Source organism: Culex quinquefasciatus, chromosome 2, assembly GCF_015732765.1.
Source record: "Culex quinquefasciatus strain JHB chromosome 2, VPISU_Cqui_1.0_pri_paternal, whole genome shotgun sequence".
NCBI lineage: Eukaryota > Metazoa > Arthropoda > Insecta > Diptera > Culicidae > Culex > Culex quinquefasciatus.
In genome coordinates this window covers 207,656,190-207,672,062 of record NC_051862.1, presented here as the reverse complement: position 1 = coordinate 207,672,062, position 15,873 = coordinate 207,656,190, and the positions used below count along the sequence as shown (strand labels likewise).

At 36.6% G+C, this 15,873-nt stretch overlaps 1 protein-coding gene across 3 annotated transcripts in view; it reads left to right on the top strand.

Annotated features, from left to right (window-relative positions):
* Positions 1-15,873, top strand: part of LOC6046544 (protein Shroom) — a 402,522-nt gene that overhangs the window by 118,276 nt on the left and 268,373 nt on the right. The window lies entirely within an intron of this gene.

Here is a 15,873-nt window from a genome sequence, read left to right as displayed (position 1 = left end):
GTACGGAGGAGATCAACTGGGGTTGGCAGTCTGCTCACCGCACACTCCAATCAATCCATCATAAAAACGTTTCCCCGCATTCACTCTTTCCGTCGACGATCTGATGGATTGGGAACCCGTTAATCCGTCCGATGACCGTGAATACGTGTGGTGGTGGCGCACGGAATGACATTTGTGGTGATGTTCGATGAAATATTGCGCGCGCTGGCTATCCCCTCGGTCCACTGGGCACCCCTCGCGGCGTTCAATTAATCAATAATGGTAAGAATTTATTACATTTACAATTCAATAAAATAAACCAAACCAGCTAACGAGAGCTGTTGCTGGACCAAGTCCAAGATCTCGGGCCAATTTCTAGCGCTCAACTCGTACGCGAATAAATCATTTCTCGTGGCTTCGCAGATCCCGGGCAGACGGTAATAACAATATTAATAATATTTCAATAACAAATCCTGTTAAAATAACAAAAAGTGTTATTATTTTATCCTGAAGTTCAACTTCAAGAAGAAAAAATAATAACAGTTTCTGATAAAATAACAAAATTTGTTATTCGTTCGGTATACTGACTTAGATATAAAATTACCATAAATCGCACCAATGGAAAAGTTTCTAAGTGTCCATAACACAATCTGTTATTATTTTTTCTTTTGTTAAATATGTTTAGATCTTTGGGATAATTTTGTCTAATTTCATCGGGGCCATTATTTTGGCCATGAAATGGGGTCCTTAAGCTAAAATTATTCATAAAAGTTGAAATTTTCAAAGTTGATTCTTTTAATTATTTGATATACCCCCTAAGGGATTTTACTAAAATTGGCTAAAATTATGAAATAATTTTGACCAATTTCATCGGGCTCATTTATTTCACCATGAAATTGGGTTTCAAGCTGAAATTAATTCGATAAAATTAACTTTTGAGAGTTCATTTTTTTTTTAATTTTGTGATATTCCCTAAAGGATTTGATTTATTTATTGAGAATTTTTGAAGTGTGAATAACAAAAACTGTAATTATTTTCACAGAGCCAGGAAGTCGGAGCTGACGTTGAAGTTCGAGCTGGAGTGAGACCTCGGAGACTGCATCGGATTCAGCAAATTTTCAGCAACTTTTACTTGGAGTCGGAATCTGTGAAGTCGGGTATTTTTGGAGAGCTGAACGTCATATCCTGCATCCAGAGTCGGAGTTGTCTTCAAAGTATGGATTCAAAGTCGCTTGGAGGTACCCGACTCTGCAGCCCTGACTAGTACAGATGAGTTATGGCAACTGCAGGTTTATTTGCAAATTACAAAGAAACCAAAACAATAACTTTTTTTGTTATGGAGACATACCAGTTTAATAACATTTTTTGTTATTATGCTGCTCCACCTCTCCGCACAAAATAACAAATCTTGTTATTCCTTCATGATTCCTTCTGTGTTATTGGTTTGTTATTGCAATAACAACATAATAACAGTTTAAGTTATTTTTCGAACAAATCTTTGTTATTGATTTTTGTTATTTTAACAACTAATCCGATCATTCCAATAACTTATTTTGATCTTCTCACAATAACAAAAACTGACCTTCCCAAGTTATTTCCGTCTGCTCGGGATGATGCAGGTTGTCTCGTTACATTTCCAGGGCACTTGTGAACGCGCGCAGAACTCGAATGGTTATGCTAGAGATAGCAGTCTCTCTGGACGGCCACTTTCTACGTACACGAAACATTGTCTGCGAGGGGAACCTATGTGATCCACCCATGCTGTTGCGCGGCTATCAGCGGGAAGGTATCATTATCAAAACATAACTGTGTGGCGAAACGGGTTACCCTTGGCTCGAGGGGTTCCGAGGGAGCGTTGAATAAGAGTTGGCTAGATCTTAAGATATCTAATGTGTTAAACTATTTCAAATGCTCAGAATACGGTTGCTAGTAGCTGAGATCGATTAGAAGATCTGCAGTCTTTGGGCTACTCAATCCGGATGTATTTGTACAATTTTTTGGAATCTTCAACAACCCAATACGTTTTCCAAAGTCCAAATCCATCCGGTATCATCTTTGTAGAATCTGTATTGTCCTATACCTATTCAAGAGATTTTATCGGAGCTCAGGATATCATAAAACTTGCACAAAAAGAAATGTTTTCATGAAATTTATCAGCATTTTTGTAAATGTAAACCATTAAAAAATGACTATTTTGAAAAAAAATATCAACCGAACACTTTTCTTCTATTACTTGATGGCTGCTATCTAAAAATTACAATTTTGTGAGCAAATACGTAAAAATTTTTATTAGTTTTCAATTGAAAAGCTTAGAATGAACCATTTGATTGTTCAAACTATTTCGATTTGCTGTTATAAAAATTGTACTGCTATTTTATTTCAAAGGAATACTTTCAAAAGAAATTAAAAGATTCAAGATTTGAAAAATAAAAGCTTCGGAATCAACTTTAAAAAACATTACAGATTTTTTTATGAGTCCTGTTTATTTTTAACGATACTTGATTATTTGGGTGAACGATTCCCGTGAATGTTAAAAAATACTTCTTATTTTTGTTTTTGTTTTTTTTTTTAAATATAAACTTCGATATCGTTAAATATTATATTATTTTTGCTTTTTGATTTAAAATTTGAATTTTGAAAATGGAGATGAATGAAAATGTACTAAATGTCGCAAAAAATTCAATTTCATTCATTTTTGCTGGACAAGAGTGTTAAATCTTGCTTTGATATGAAATTAAAAAAACGAAGCAAATCAGCAAAAAAACATATATGTCGAATATTTAAAAAAGCAGTTTAATAGAAGAATACGCATACCCTACATTTTATTTCAATATATATATATATATAGAGCCCATCCATAAACTGGGTGGACACTTTTTTTGAAAATGAGGAGAATTTTTTTTAGGTCTTGAACGTGACACAAAAATTATCACAGATTTTTTTTAGTTTATTTAAGAATAGTATATAATGAAGCATAAAAACGAGTTATTGTGATTTTAACATAAGATTTTCAGTGTTATATTAATTTGGTTATTTTGGTGTTTTAAAATTGAGGTCCCCGTGAAATTTGCAATTTTCGAGCGTGAAAAATCACTAAGGATAGCTATAATCTTACGAAAAATCATCTAAACTTCAAATAATTATCGTGTTTTGAATTGGAATGATGTCAGTCATCCATTGCAATTATAATTACATGAAAATTTTCACAAAATACGTATTTTGTCTATATTTTGAAAAAGCGTTTTTTAACAACAAATAACTCAAAATTATGTTTATTGCAATACGGTATCAAATGATCTAGATTTTTTCATACATTTCGATAGTTCTTATACAGTTTTTTGAAAATACTCAAAATTTCCACAAAAGTCAACGCCCTACGTGCCCTACGCCCTACGTGTTTTCGAAAAATTAATAATAATTTCAGTTTTTTACAGTTTAAGTGTCAAATGATCCGGATTTTTCAAAAATTTCGAATGTTGTAACACAATTTTTTGAAAATACTCAAATTTTTCACAAAACTACGAATTTTTGAAAAGTACAGCAAATTTCAGTTTCTTACAATATTGCTATCAAATGATTGGGATTTTTACATACATTTCGAAAGTTACGATATTTTTTTGTGAAATGCTCATAATTTTCTCAAAACTACGTATTAGGATGTAACAGAAATGACTTTTTGGCGGGCATTCAGGGGCTGGTTCCGGTGGGCGTACTGAGCCCATATCTCAAATATGAGCTTGATTGGACGTAACAGGAGCTGGCGCTCCGCCCTTCAATTTTAAATGGGATTTGACAAGTAAAAATATTTTTTTTCTTCAAATATTTCAATTTTTGAGGCACTTTGGCCACCAATGCGTTTATCAAAAACATCACTGGCTTTTAGGCCAGATCCTTGCGCATGTTTTGGTAGTGCTCGGTACAGGCCTTCAAAGTGCGACACATATCTTTTTTGCTGGAGCAATTTTTTCGAAAAATGCCAAACTTTGAAGGCCTGTACCGAGCTCTAGGATGCTCCTTCAATTTTATATATATATCAAAACATGCGCAAGAATCTGTCTTACACGCCAGTGATGTTTTTGATAAACGCATTGGTGGCCAAAGTGCCTCAAAAATTGACATTCTTGAAAAAAAAATATGTTTATACGGGTTAAATCTTATTTAAAATTGAAGGGCGCAGCGCCAGCTCCTGTTACGTCCGATCAAGCTCATATTTGGGATATGGGCTCAGTACGCCCACCGGAACCAACCCCTGAATGCCCGCCAAAAAGTCATTTTTGTTACATGCTACTACGGATTTTCGAAAAAAAAAACTATGTATATTTTTTTATAATATGGATATTAAATGATCGAGGCTTTTCATAAATTCCGATAGTTATAATATTTTATGTGGAATGATCAAAATTATTTTCGAAAATACGTAGTTTTGTGACAATTTTGAGTATTCCACAAAATATTATTACTATCGGAATGTATGATAAAATCCCGATCAATTGATACCCATGTTGTTGAAAAAAAACTGAGATTTTAAGTTCATTTTCAAAAATACGTAGTTTTGTGAAAAAAAGTATTTTCTTAAATTTGTGTTATTACTTTTAAAATGTTTGAAAAATTTCCGATCATTTAATATCGATATTGTAAGAAACTTAAATTTTGATTTTTTTACGAAATGACGTAGTTTTGTGAAAGTTTGGAGTATTTCATTTATAATATTATAACTTTCGAAATGTATGAAGAAGCTGAACGAATCATAACCGGGGCATGACTGTAGCAGGAATTGCTTCGCTAAGAATCGGTCATATAAGATTCCTTACATCAGTTTCGTAACATAGCAAAATTAGATTTGATCCATCAAGGGTTAGCCATCAACGCCAACTCTAGCCCGGTTCTATTGGCGGCGGGTGCATTCCCCCCAGACCTATGAAGGGCTTCACCGCAGCAGCTCGTCGTACGTGTAACACGCGATGCAATTAAGAGATAATAAAGTGATTCTTTTCTCTCCCTTACCATTTTTGGGCTTTCCCACCGTGAATTGTGTCTCGAGCGCTGTAAAAGGTAGCTCTCGATAGTGTTTCAAGGTCGATCGCCCTTCCGATTGCACCACGATCCCGTTAGTTGGTCAACCACAATCAACTTGTTGGCTCCGTCAATTCTAATCAAACCCCGGGTGATGGCGGACCTTGCATAACTCCACGATCCAGCGCTCGACTCAAATTAGTACCCAAATTGGATCATCAATCACGACGTCGAATGCACCCGCGAGCGAGATCGTTCTGTAGAACAAAACTGTCGATCTTCGGGTCGTCGCGATCCGATCGATCATTCCTAAATCTGAAACTCGGTAGCGGCTTCGCCGCGTCCAGCGAAAACGAAACTTGATGTTGAGCATCACCCAAGCGGTAGACCACGGACTGGTCGTCGCATCGAGTGGGGTGCCTCTTTGACATATTAGATACGCTAATGAAACTTCTTCGCCGGAGGAGGAGGAACCGGTTTTAATCGATACTCTACGGCGGCTAATTCATCGATCATCTCTCCGTGGCCGAGAGCGCAGAAATTTGTTTATTTGTTTGTAACGAATCCATCAATATATTTGATGAACGTGGCTGCGTGGAACCGGTCCCCGGGAAAGCTGCTGTTGCTGCTGCTCCGAGCGGGAACCGGACCCAGCGATGATACCGAACGAGCGCAAATCTGTCCATTATTTATGGGGCTTCGGAAATCATGTCGGGGTCCGACATGTTGAGGTTAGTGTGCGCGCCGTGTTACACTGGCACGGTTATGGACTGGACTCAGGCCAAGATCGCCACCGGATCAGGTACGGTACTTGACTCGGACTCTCTGCGCGCGGTGGGCATTTAATTACCGTGCACTCCGAGGGTGGCACCGCTAATCGAAGCCGATGGACACCTCTTAGAGATATCGGCGGCTGGGAGTTGGATTTCTCCGTCGTGAAACACGTGGTGGTCGCCGTCATGATCGTCGCCCGTGCAGTGACTTTTAATCACTGTGATTATTCAATTATGAAAGCAACCGGCTGCCTGCTTTGGGATTAACGGACTAGGGGGCTTGATCTAAAGTGGCGTGACGAGCAGTTATCGTATGGAATGCTGAAGGTCTCCATGACGGGGGGACAAATTGGCGGCGGCACGTCAACGAAAGCGAGAGTGTCAAGGTTCGGGGAAATCACGCTAAGGGAGTCGTTGATTCTTGAACTCGATTTGGATGATTGTAGATCTGCAAATGTGTTATGGACTGATATTTGAGCAGTTTCAGAACTCGCTAGATGTCCGGTAATAGTGTGTATTCCTGAAGACAGGATTTGTACCTTTGAAAGATTATCGTAAATGATCGTTGAACAAGAGACATTACATTTAATGAATTACCAATTTCCCAAAGATTTAAGATAACAAGAAGCGTTAGCTATCAACTTTCATGCGTCCGTCGATCAACCGCCGACAATCCGTGCACCCATTATTCATCTCGAAACAAATCTCCATTCGCATGGTAATATCTTCATATCTTATGGTCGCCACCAGTTTGCCACATCAACCACATCAGATTAAAGTACGTACGCGCAAACTGCCCATTGACAATCCCGTACAGGTGAACGTCACTTTCGCGGGCTTCCGCCAGCGTCGGGGTACATCCGCCTAATGGATTTGCAGCTAGCCAGGAAGCATCGAACCTGACAGATGGGACCTCATTAGGGGGGAACAACAACGTTATTCCTGGCTGACTTAAAAAACACTAAAAACTTCCTGCAATGTCTCCGCAAGATGGTCGGATAATGGTGGCGGATTGTTTGCTACCAACAAGTCGTTGGGTATTAGTTTTAACGATTTGCGCGAAGTCCGATGACCACTCTCGGGAGGTGGATTTGTAAGCAAATAATGAAGTTATACCGGCAGCAATCGTCGTGGAGAGAGGCGTTTAATGGATTAAGTCACCGCTTGCGCGTGCCTGACTGTGACTAATCGCTTGAGAGAAATGAAGAGATGGGCTGACAATCCGAAAGATTGCCAATACATGGTGAAGAAGTTGCAGATCGGGAAATATATCTGTGGATTGCTGTAATATGATATCAATCCTGACCTGTTGCTTAATACCTCCGATAAATCGCAGAGCAAACCTTTAACTGAACCCGATTGAACCATCACTCAAAATCTGCACTTTATTAGACCTTCACGATTCTCATTAGCGCGGACCGCGCAGCTCATTACTTGTGCAGGTAGTGAGAAGTGACACCCCTCACGGCAGGACTCTTGCGCAAAGATCACCACGACCTTTTCACCAACCACTTGGTTCGGAACCCCGCAGGGCAGGACACGTTCGATCCTGGATCGTGTAAAGTCACTTTGGCGTATAGAACAAGTCACAGTCCGAACTCTACGTGGTCCCGCGCGTGGGTGTAAAACTGGTCAATAAAACGTCTAGTTCTGCGCAGCAGAACTCCACGCAAATCGTGCGAAATCTATACAGATGTGCCATTTCCCTGTTTGAAACACGCAACGCAAAGGTTGTATATCTCCGTGGACGTCTACAACTGTGTACTAACTCCGTCTGATTGCTCTGTCAGATTGGCAAAGGTTAAGCCCTCGGTTAATCGTTTTCATTCTCGCAAGAATAAAGCTGCAATCAAAATCAGTACATCAATCCAGAACCGCGCGCTGCAGGGGCTACCGTCGCGGGTCATCGCCAAGGTTCGAACCCCCTGCGCAAGATCTTCGGTGAATGGGAAGGGTAATCGCGCGCGCGCGCTCTTACTAAAAGCCTATTTGCAGTTATCTTGGAATGCTGTCGGGACGGCCTGTCAGCCCGGGGTGTCAGCTGCTGAAAGTGAAACCGGGGCAGGATAATCGCTCGGCCCGGGATAATCTCGTTGCAACCAGACACAGGCCTGGATCAGCGGCGACGACGGGCATGTGCAAATAATGAGTTCATTATGTTGACTTGTTTGGAATGTGTCCGGCGTTCTTTTTTTTCGTGGGCAGCTCTCAGTGAGTGAATGTGTATCCCGAAAGGTGTTCGAAGAAGTCGGGCAGCAGCGTTCGGGGAGTCGTGACGAGGAAACCGTACAAATGTGGAGTTAATTTGGTGCAGGTGACATGATATGCATGCAACACACTAATAATGGACGGAAGTTACGTTGTAAAGGTTTCCCTAATCAAGTGGGATCGAGATGTTTTTCAAACAAACTACTGAGTTACGTAACGTTTTTTCTATATCTGGAAGACCAAAGCTGTTGAACTGAACCAATGTTGATATTTGAAATGATCTACAGAAGTTCTGGATTTCGCAACTTGGGTAAGCCATGCGCCGGCTATCGATCGAGTTCACGAAGATCAGCCCATAACAAATTCGGCGAGCTTCTGCACATGTTGAACAAAGCCCCAACAACGTTGATTAAATTCCACAAAAAGACCACGCGACAGCCTGACGCCAGTTCTCGTCCTCCCCCCACAAAGCAGAATTACAAATGAAGCCTACACGATCATCTCACCCGGCTCATCCTAGAACCCTTGAGCCGTTTTCGCGCCAAAGATCGGCGACCGCGGCGACAATGATCAGCAACTTTTGCGCGGTGAGGACGCGCTCGCAAAAATTAAAATTGCTAATCGGAACCACGACGACCCTCAACCTGGCCGTGTGGTGCCACTCGGTCGTCCGGGTTGGAAATTAATTAAACATCCCCCTCGCGCTTCGCGATAATGGAATACAGCGCGCCCGAGCACGCGAACATAACTCAGGAGGGCCGGCCAGGACCTGGCGGCGGCCGCCAGGACCTTTCGTGATCTCCGATCACCCCAAAACGGCAGCCAACTAAACTACATCGCGCGGGACAAGATCCGCCTCCGCATCAACGCAAAACATGGACGGTACAAATTTTCGCCTGTCCTTCACGAGCTCTGCCCGAGAGAGAGAGAGAGAGAGCCAGAAAAATTTATGAAACGGTTAACACGGGCGAATAATTTATGGGTATTATTCCCGAATACCTTGCTTGCTGCTGGAACCTTGCAGTGGGATCAACCCAGCACAATACCGGGCCCAGTACCGGTAGGACCAGGAAGAGCGAGGTAACTCATGTTCGCCAAACCACTTTCTACCCTGACGACGCCTGAATTTGGTTGCACTGCACTGCACTGCAGCCAGTGCTGTCAGTTTGGACGAGTTATTGATGCATTCTTCAGCGGAACCTGGCGTGGACACGCGCGTGTCGCAAGTACATTCCGGTTTTGAGTGGCCCGGATGGGGTGCCAAAGTTATGTAGTGCACAGGCGGGAACAAGATGATAAATTAACTTTCGGGACAAGCTTGATGGAATTTCAGCAAAAAAAATATTTTCAAATGTCTATTCTGTGAGTTTTCCATAATTTTTCTGTTAAGTTTTAATTCGATATTTTAGATTGATGTGAATCTTAGTGAATTCTAAATACACAAAAAAACTAACTTCTTTTTAATTTAGATTTCTATTCATTTTTTTGTGAATTGTTAGTCTTTTGCTACTGAAAACTAGCATATGATGTGTGCTTTAATTTATTTTAAATGTATTGTTAGTGCATACTGCTACTATTTTCGTTCCTTGTATTTTGAATTAATGTTTTTTTCTATCATCTTCAAAAATCTGCATCAATCCTCATTTGCAGCTTGGTTCCTCAAGTTTTTAAAATATATTTCCTACCTATATTTTTAGAAAACCACCTCTTTTTAAATTTAGAAGCTTGATTTCTCCTTTAAAAATATCCCGAGCTGGATGGGCCTAGACTACCATCCGACTTGCAGTTTTATTCCCTTCCTATTTATTAAAAAAAATAATGTAATTGAAAATTGGCCTCTTTATTGATCTGCAAATTAATTTCTTCAATTTAAAAATATTTAAAATCTAGCGTCACGGGAAACTAGTATCCGATTAGATTTATGCTGCTGAAAACTATTTTCGTTTATTTATAGATTTTGATTGCTAAAAATTAATCAATCTCTTTTTATGATAATCGCTATCGTCTTCATTTATTTTATTTTTGGTTAGTCTTTGACTAGAAAACACATCTCTCTGTTTCGATTTTCATCTTGATATTCTCTTTATATTAAATTCTTAGCCTCACACTGCTGAAAGCTATTCGCTTTTTGAAACTTTGAAAGTTTATCTAGTAAAAAATGACACGCTAAATTGTCTAAGAAATCATTCAGCTAGAAAGTTAATTTGCTTCCATTTTATTTCTGAGACTTCGAAATTTGGACAATGAGTTTCTGAGATACAGCTTTACGAGGAATACCCAAGTAACATTTTTTTCCAGGAGTTCTACAAGAGCTCTTCAAGATAGCTACAGCATAGCAGTTTGGACCGCGGTAGGATAAAACTCTCTTCAAGTACTCTTCCAAACTCCTGAAGAAGTTTTGAAGAGAATTATATCCTACCGCGGTCCAAACTGCTATGCTGTAGCTATCTTGAAGAGCTCTTGTAGAACTCTTGGAAAAAAAATGTTACTTGGGATACGAATCGATGAAAATGAGTTTTTTGAAGTGGTGCCTAATTAGCGTGTTATTTTCAACTGACGATATTTTGAAAACTATTGGTTCGATTTTCAATGTTAAAAAATGATACTTTAATGAAATTTTCAGAAATTTTTAATAAACCTTATTTTAAAATTTTAAAATTTGGTCTGAAATGAGGAAATCTACCTTTTTATGCCTCTCCAAAAGAAAAAAAAATAAAATAAATAAATATATTTATTGAAAAGATCAGAAAATGTTACCAAAGTATCATTATTTTAACATAGAAAACTGAACCAATAGTTTCCGAGGTATCGTCAGTTGTAAATTACAGAATAATTTAGTGACACTTAAAATTACTTATTTTCATCAATTCGATTTTTTTGTGAGGCTTCACCTCAGAAACTGATTGTACAGTTTTGAAAGTTTGAGCTAATAATGATTCTTTTTTCAGCTTTTCAAAAGTTTTTTTTTTTGGTGCTTTTCTTTCAAGAACTTTTTTTATTAATCCAAAAATACGAAAAGAAATTTAAAATGTTACCCAATACTGATGGTATCTAGATTTTATCAAAAATTGTTAAGTACTTTTCGGTTGCAAAATGATTCCAGTTTTAAAACTGTTTTTTTTATTTTCAATCTATGTTTTCGACATTAAAAAACAAGAATAAAAAAATCGTATCTCCTTAACAGGATTTCGCACCATCATGCACTATGGCTCAACATATTTTGGAGGTTAAACTTTTAGTGATAACAACCCAAGTAACAAGACAAATGCTATAGATTCTTATGTAGTTTTAAATTAGTTTTATTAAATGCAAAAAATATTTATTACATTTTTCACCAAACCCAACCGGTTTTATCGTCACTAAATCTGAAAGATATTATCAAGAATTCCTCAAGATATGATAAAGAAATGTGTTTAGAAGTTTTAATTCAGTTTTCAACTTTTTTCTTTAAGTATCCCTGAAGAATTCTTGGTAAAGCCTAAATCACTTAACAAAGTCTGCTTTAAATCTTTTTAGACTTCAGTGAGCATTTTATTAATCTTGTTTGATTTGTGCTGTCACTTCGACACATTTAGTTGTCCGTGACGAACGCCGCAGTGAAATACTTTCAAGAGGCGAGCTGTTTTATTAAATTACGTTTTTAGGTTTAAATACTAGTAAATTCTTAGTGATTTTTTTACAAATAACTGTCTCATCAACTGTGTGCTGATAATAATAAATATGACTGAGTTGGTGTGTGTGTGAATTATGAGATAGAATTGTGAGAAAACGGAATATTTTCCAAAACCAAAATTGATTAGTTTTGCAGTTGATGTCTGTACTGTTATTGCGCATAATCATTTTTGTGGCAAAGTGGATATAAATTATGTTGTCTTACAATGTATCGTCAATAAACGAGACGTTTGATTGATTTTTTTTTCGTTGTTGTGTTTTTTGGCTTACATTTTGGTACAAGCCATTCAGCCTTGGTTAGAACTGCTTTAAAAATGTATGGTTTTCGTCTTTTCGAAAAGAATTTGAAAAAACTTTTCATTCTTGAAGTTATCTTGTCTAAAACTAAAAGATTTAATTATGTGTATTGCTACGCGCTGTCATTTACAGTTTGACGTCGTCGGTTTGACATTTTGTATTAGTACGCCTTAGCGTTTCAGTTCAGTAATCGGTATCCGAAAATGAGTTAATAATTTCTTCAAAATTAAACGCCGATTCAAAAACGGTCTATACATTGTGTTTTAAGTGTTATGTGATTAAGTGTAACTTTAGGAAGACAAATGCTGTGAATTGTGCGTGATACAGAGGAAAACGCCGACTTTTTGATATTATAAGTTGTTTTTCTGTTGACAGCAGAAACAGTAGAAGTGAAAACTGTTATTTAAAATTAATTATGCAATGTTGGTGTTCTAAGTGTACGATTCGATTGAATAAATAAAATCAATTGAAAAAATCGCCCAATGTGTTTTATTTCGAAATTTTCCCCCTACCAGATCTATACCAATCAATCAAAATCAGCATGCGCTACGGCTTTGGCAATACGCGATTTTATCTTGATAAAAGCCAAGTTAAAACCTTCTTAAATTCTATAGTTCTTGAGTATTCTCAAAAAAGAGCTTCTCCCGCCCTGACACTCTTGAGAAGTTTTTAACAAGAGCATTACAAGGTTCAAAACATTTAAAGCAGTTTTATTTGAGTAAATAGAGTTTTGATTTCTTTCGCCATGTTTGCAGAGCTGAAAATCGGCTGAAAAAGCAGCCATGTTGAATTTATGAAGAGGAAGCCAAATAAAATATTTTTCTGTTTCAAAAATCGATGTAATTTTGGGAAAAATATCAAGGGGGATAATTTTTTTACGAAGTATTACGAAAAATTAATCAGTGAAATTTCCGTGGCATAGGACTTACGGGGTATATCATTGATGAAATCTTAATAATTTTCTCTAGAATATAATGATATCATATTTATAATTTGTGTATCCGTAACTCTGAAAATCATACAATTACTAAGATTAATTGACAAAACCGAATGGCTTTCAAAATAATATATTTAGTGCTTTTGGTTCTAAATTTGGTTAATTTGACATGATGCAAGACTGAAAGGTGTCAAATCATGTTTTATTTTGCTTTTAAAGAATTCTGAAAGTTAGACTGAATGCTTCTTGGTTTTGAATAAGTTTTAATGAGATTTGAGAGAGTTTTTGCGAACCAACATAAAACCTTGAGATAGGACCAAAACGTTTTAAACTGGTATTGAATAATAATCTTGATAACCTCCTTAACGGGTCCACTTTGCACTTAACGCAGGTTTAACTCTTATTTAATGCGGCTTTCAGGAGTTAAATGTTTTATTTCCAATTTTGTTTGAATGCTCTTGAATACCTCTTCAATAGTGTTAGAAAACTTAATTTGTTACTTGGGAATTATATAAAAAATCGGATTTTTTCCTGTTTGCCTAATATTTTTGAAAAGTCCTTATCATAACCTACGACCAACCCCTAACGCTGTATGGAAAAATAACGGTGCCAAATAACTTCTTTTGACAATGTTTCTAAGAGAACTAATCGAAAACTTTTTTACCACGTTTCCTTTTTGAGTTAAAAATTAGATGTCTTAATTGAGGATCAACGTTGAGATATTGAGTTATGATTATTGTGTTGTTTTTTTTTCTTTGAAAAATTCCAAATTTGATATTCTCGAATTTCTCTTGGGTTTTTTTAGAGGCAGCTTAAAAAATATAAGTAACTATGGTTTACACTATAATTCATTTGAATGTAATTGGATATTCTAACAATGGATTTGACAAGAGAAGGAAAAATAAAAAAAAACCTTCAAAATTTGCTAAGGAAAAGGATAGAAAAAAAGCTTAAAACTAAAAAGTAATGGTTTAATATACCTTAAAGGCAAAAATATAATTAAATTAAGAGCTTTTGCATTTTATTTCAAATAGACATTGAAGTTATTGTCAAACATTTAAATCAAGTATTTTCTATTTTTTTCTTCTGTCAATAAATAAATTAATAGGGAATTGGCAAAATATTTGCAATTCCTTTAAAAAATGCATTTAAAAAAATGCTTCAGCAAAATAACACTATTGTCACTCCAGTTTCAACTTACACTCAAAACTAAATATAAAAATTTTTAAGCAATTTTACAGAATGAACAATAATTTTTAGTTGGATATATTTGTTCAAATTTAGCTCTTTTTTGATGTGAAATTATCAAATGTTCCCTCCCTCTACTCTACTCTAAACCTTTATTTTGGTAAACTTAGTAAAAAAAGGCAAAATCTCTGATTTTTTTAAAGATATCATACAGACCTATTATAAAATTAATAAACAGAACGTGAAACGGAACCAAACAGCTCACTGAGCATAATCGATTTAAAAGTTGTACTAAATAATAAATATTAATCGAGAACTAGGAAATATTTTTTCTAGAAGTTCCCGACCTAAATTCAATAATAGAAAAGTGTCCCATTGTGAGCAAATAAAGCTCGAAAAAAATGTGTTCTTTCTTACCTACACAGCTACTCCTTTGACACCGAATTTCAAAAATACAAAATGATGAAACATCCCGAAAATATCGCTTCTCCGTCACAATGAATCGTTTTTTTAATGAATTATAAGTGCAAATCAAAATATATGCTAGACTTAAGCAAATAAGGGGATTCATGGCAAAAATTTAAATATTGCCTCGTTACTTTAGCAGAAAACAATTTGTAAATATTTGTGTAATATTCCATAGCAATATCTTTAAATTTTTGTCATGGATATGGTATGACTAAGGCTACCAACTCTTGCTGAGCAAAAATCCGTACACTTTGCCGATATGAAACCATAGAATAACAAAAACTGTCAATGAATTATTTAGATAAATTAAATTTAATAAATCTGGGAATTTAAAATATAAAACGGTGTCGTTTTTACAGCTAACAAATTTCACAAAATCCTATCAGAGTGCTTATGACTTGCACGTTTAAAAGTATTCATAAAATAAACCGTGATTTGCATCAAATCATTATGTTCTTCAATTTTTTTGTTAAACGTTTAAAAGTTTACGAAATGTCAAGTTTGCTTTTACGAATAATATCGTTCGTAGTGTTTTCACGAACACCTTTCCAGACTTTTTTTTTATTGAAAAGGTCCTATAGCATGTGAAACAAAACAGTTTATAAGACCTTTAAAAAAACTCTAGATTTGTTAAATGTTCAAATGTCTTCACAAGTTTTAGAAAGCCTTTAGAAATGAAATATATTTAGTAAGGAATTTCTAAAAGAACATCTCTAGAGTTTTTTTAAAAAAAGGTTCTATCAACATATGAAAGACAATATGTAGTTTAAAAACTCTAGAATTATTGATAATCAAGTCTGAATTTAGGAAACTCCGGAAAACTTTCCCTTTTTGAATCAAACTCACAGAAAAATAAAAATGTCTAGTTAACAAAAGCTTCGACCAAATCAAAAAAGCAATTCAATGATTAAAAAGTTGTTAAAATACTGTACAAATCCGTATTATGCGTAAAATTCCCTACAAAAATTCCGGCCTGTTGAAAATCCGCGAAGAGGTTCGAAAATCCGTATGGTAAGGAAAAAATCCGTACAGTTGGTAGCCTTAGGTATGACTGACTGCTAATTTTAGACCTTTTGGAGACTCTAACCAGTACTTCCTAATCTTTACGACTACCGTTGCAGCGATGCGACCGTGAGAAAACTCGTCAAACTCCCCAGCCCTTAGAGCACTTATGTTAACGCACATTTCTGTAATTATGATTGTCACGCAAGACGCGCAGCTCAACTTTCCATACTGTTCTTCTTCTCCACCCCAAAGAGGGTAGCATGTTTTTCCGTTGCAGGCCATTGCCATCTACCCCGGCGGTTGCTGATTACATCAGCGGAAATTACAGCCAAG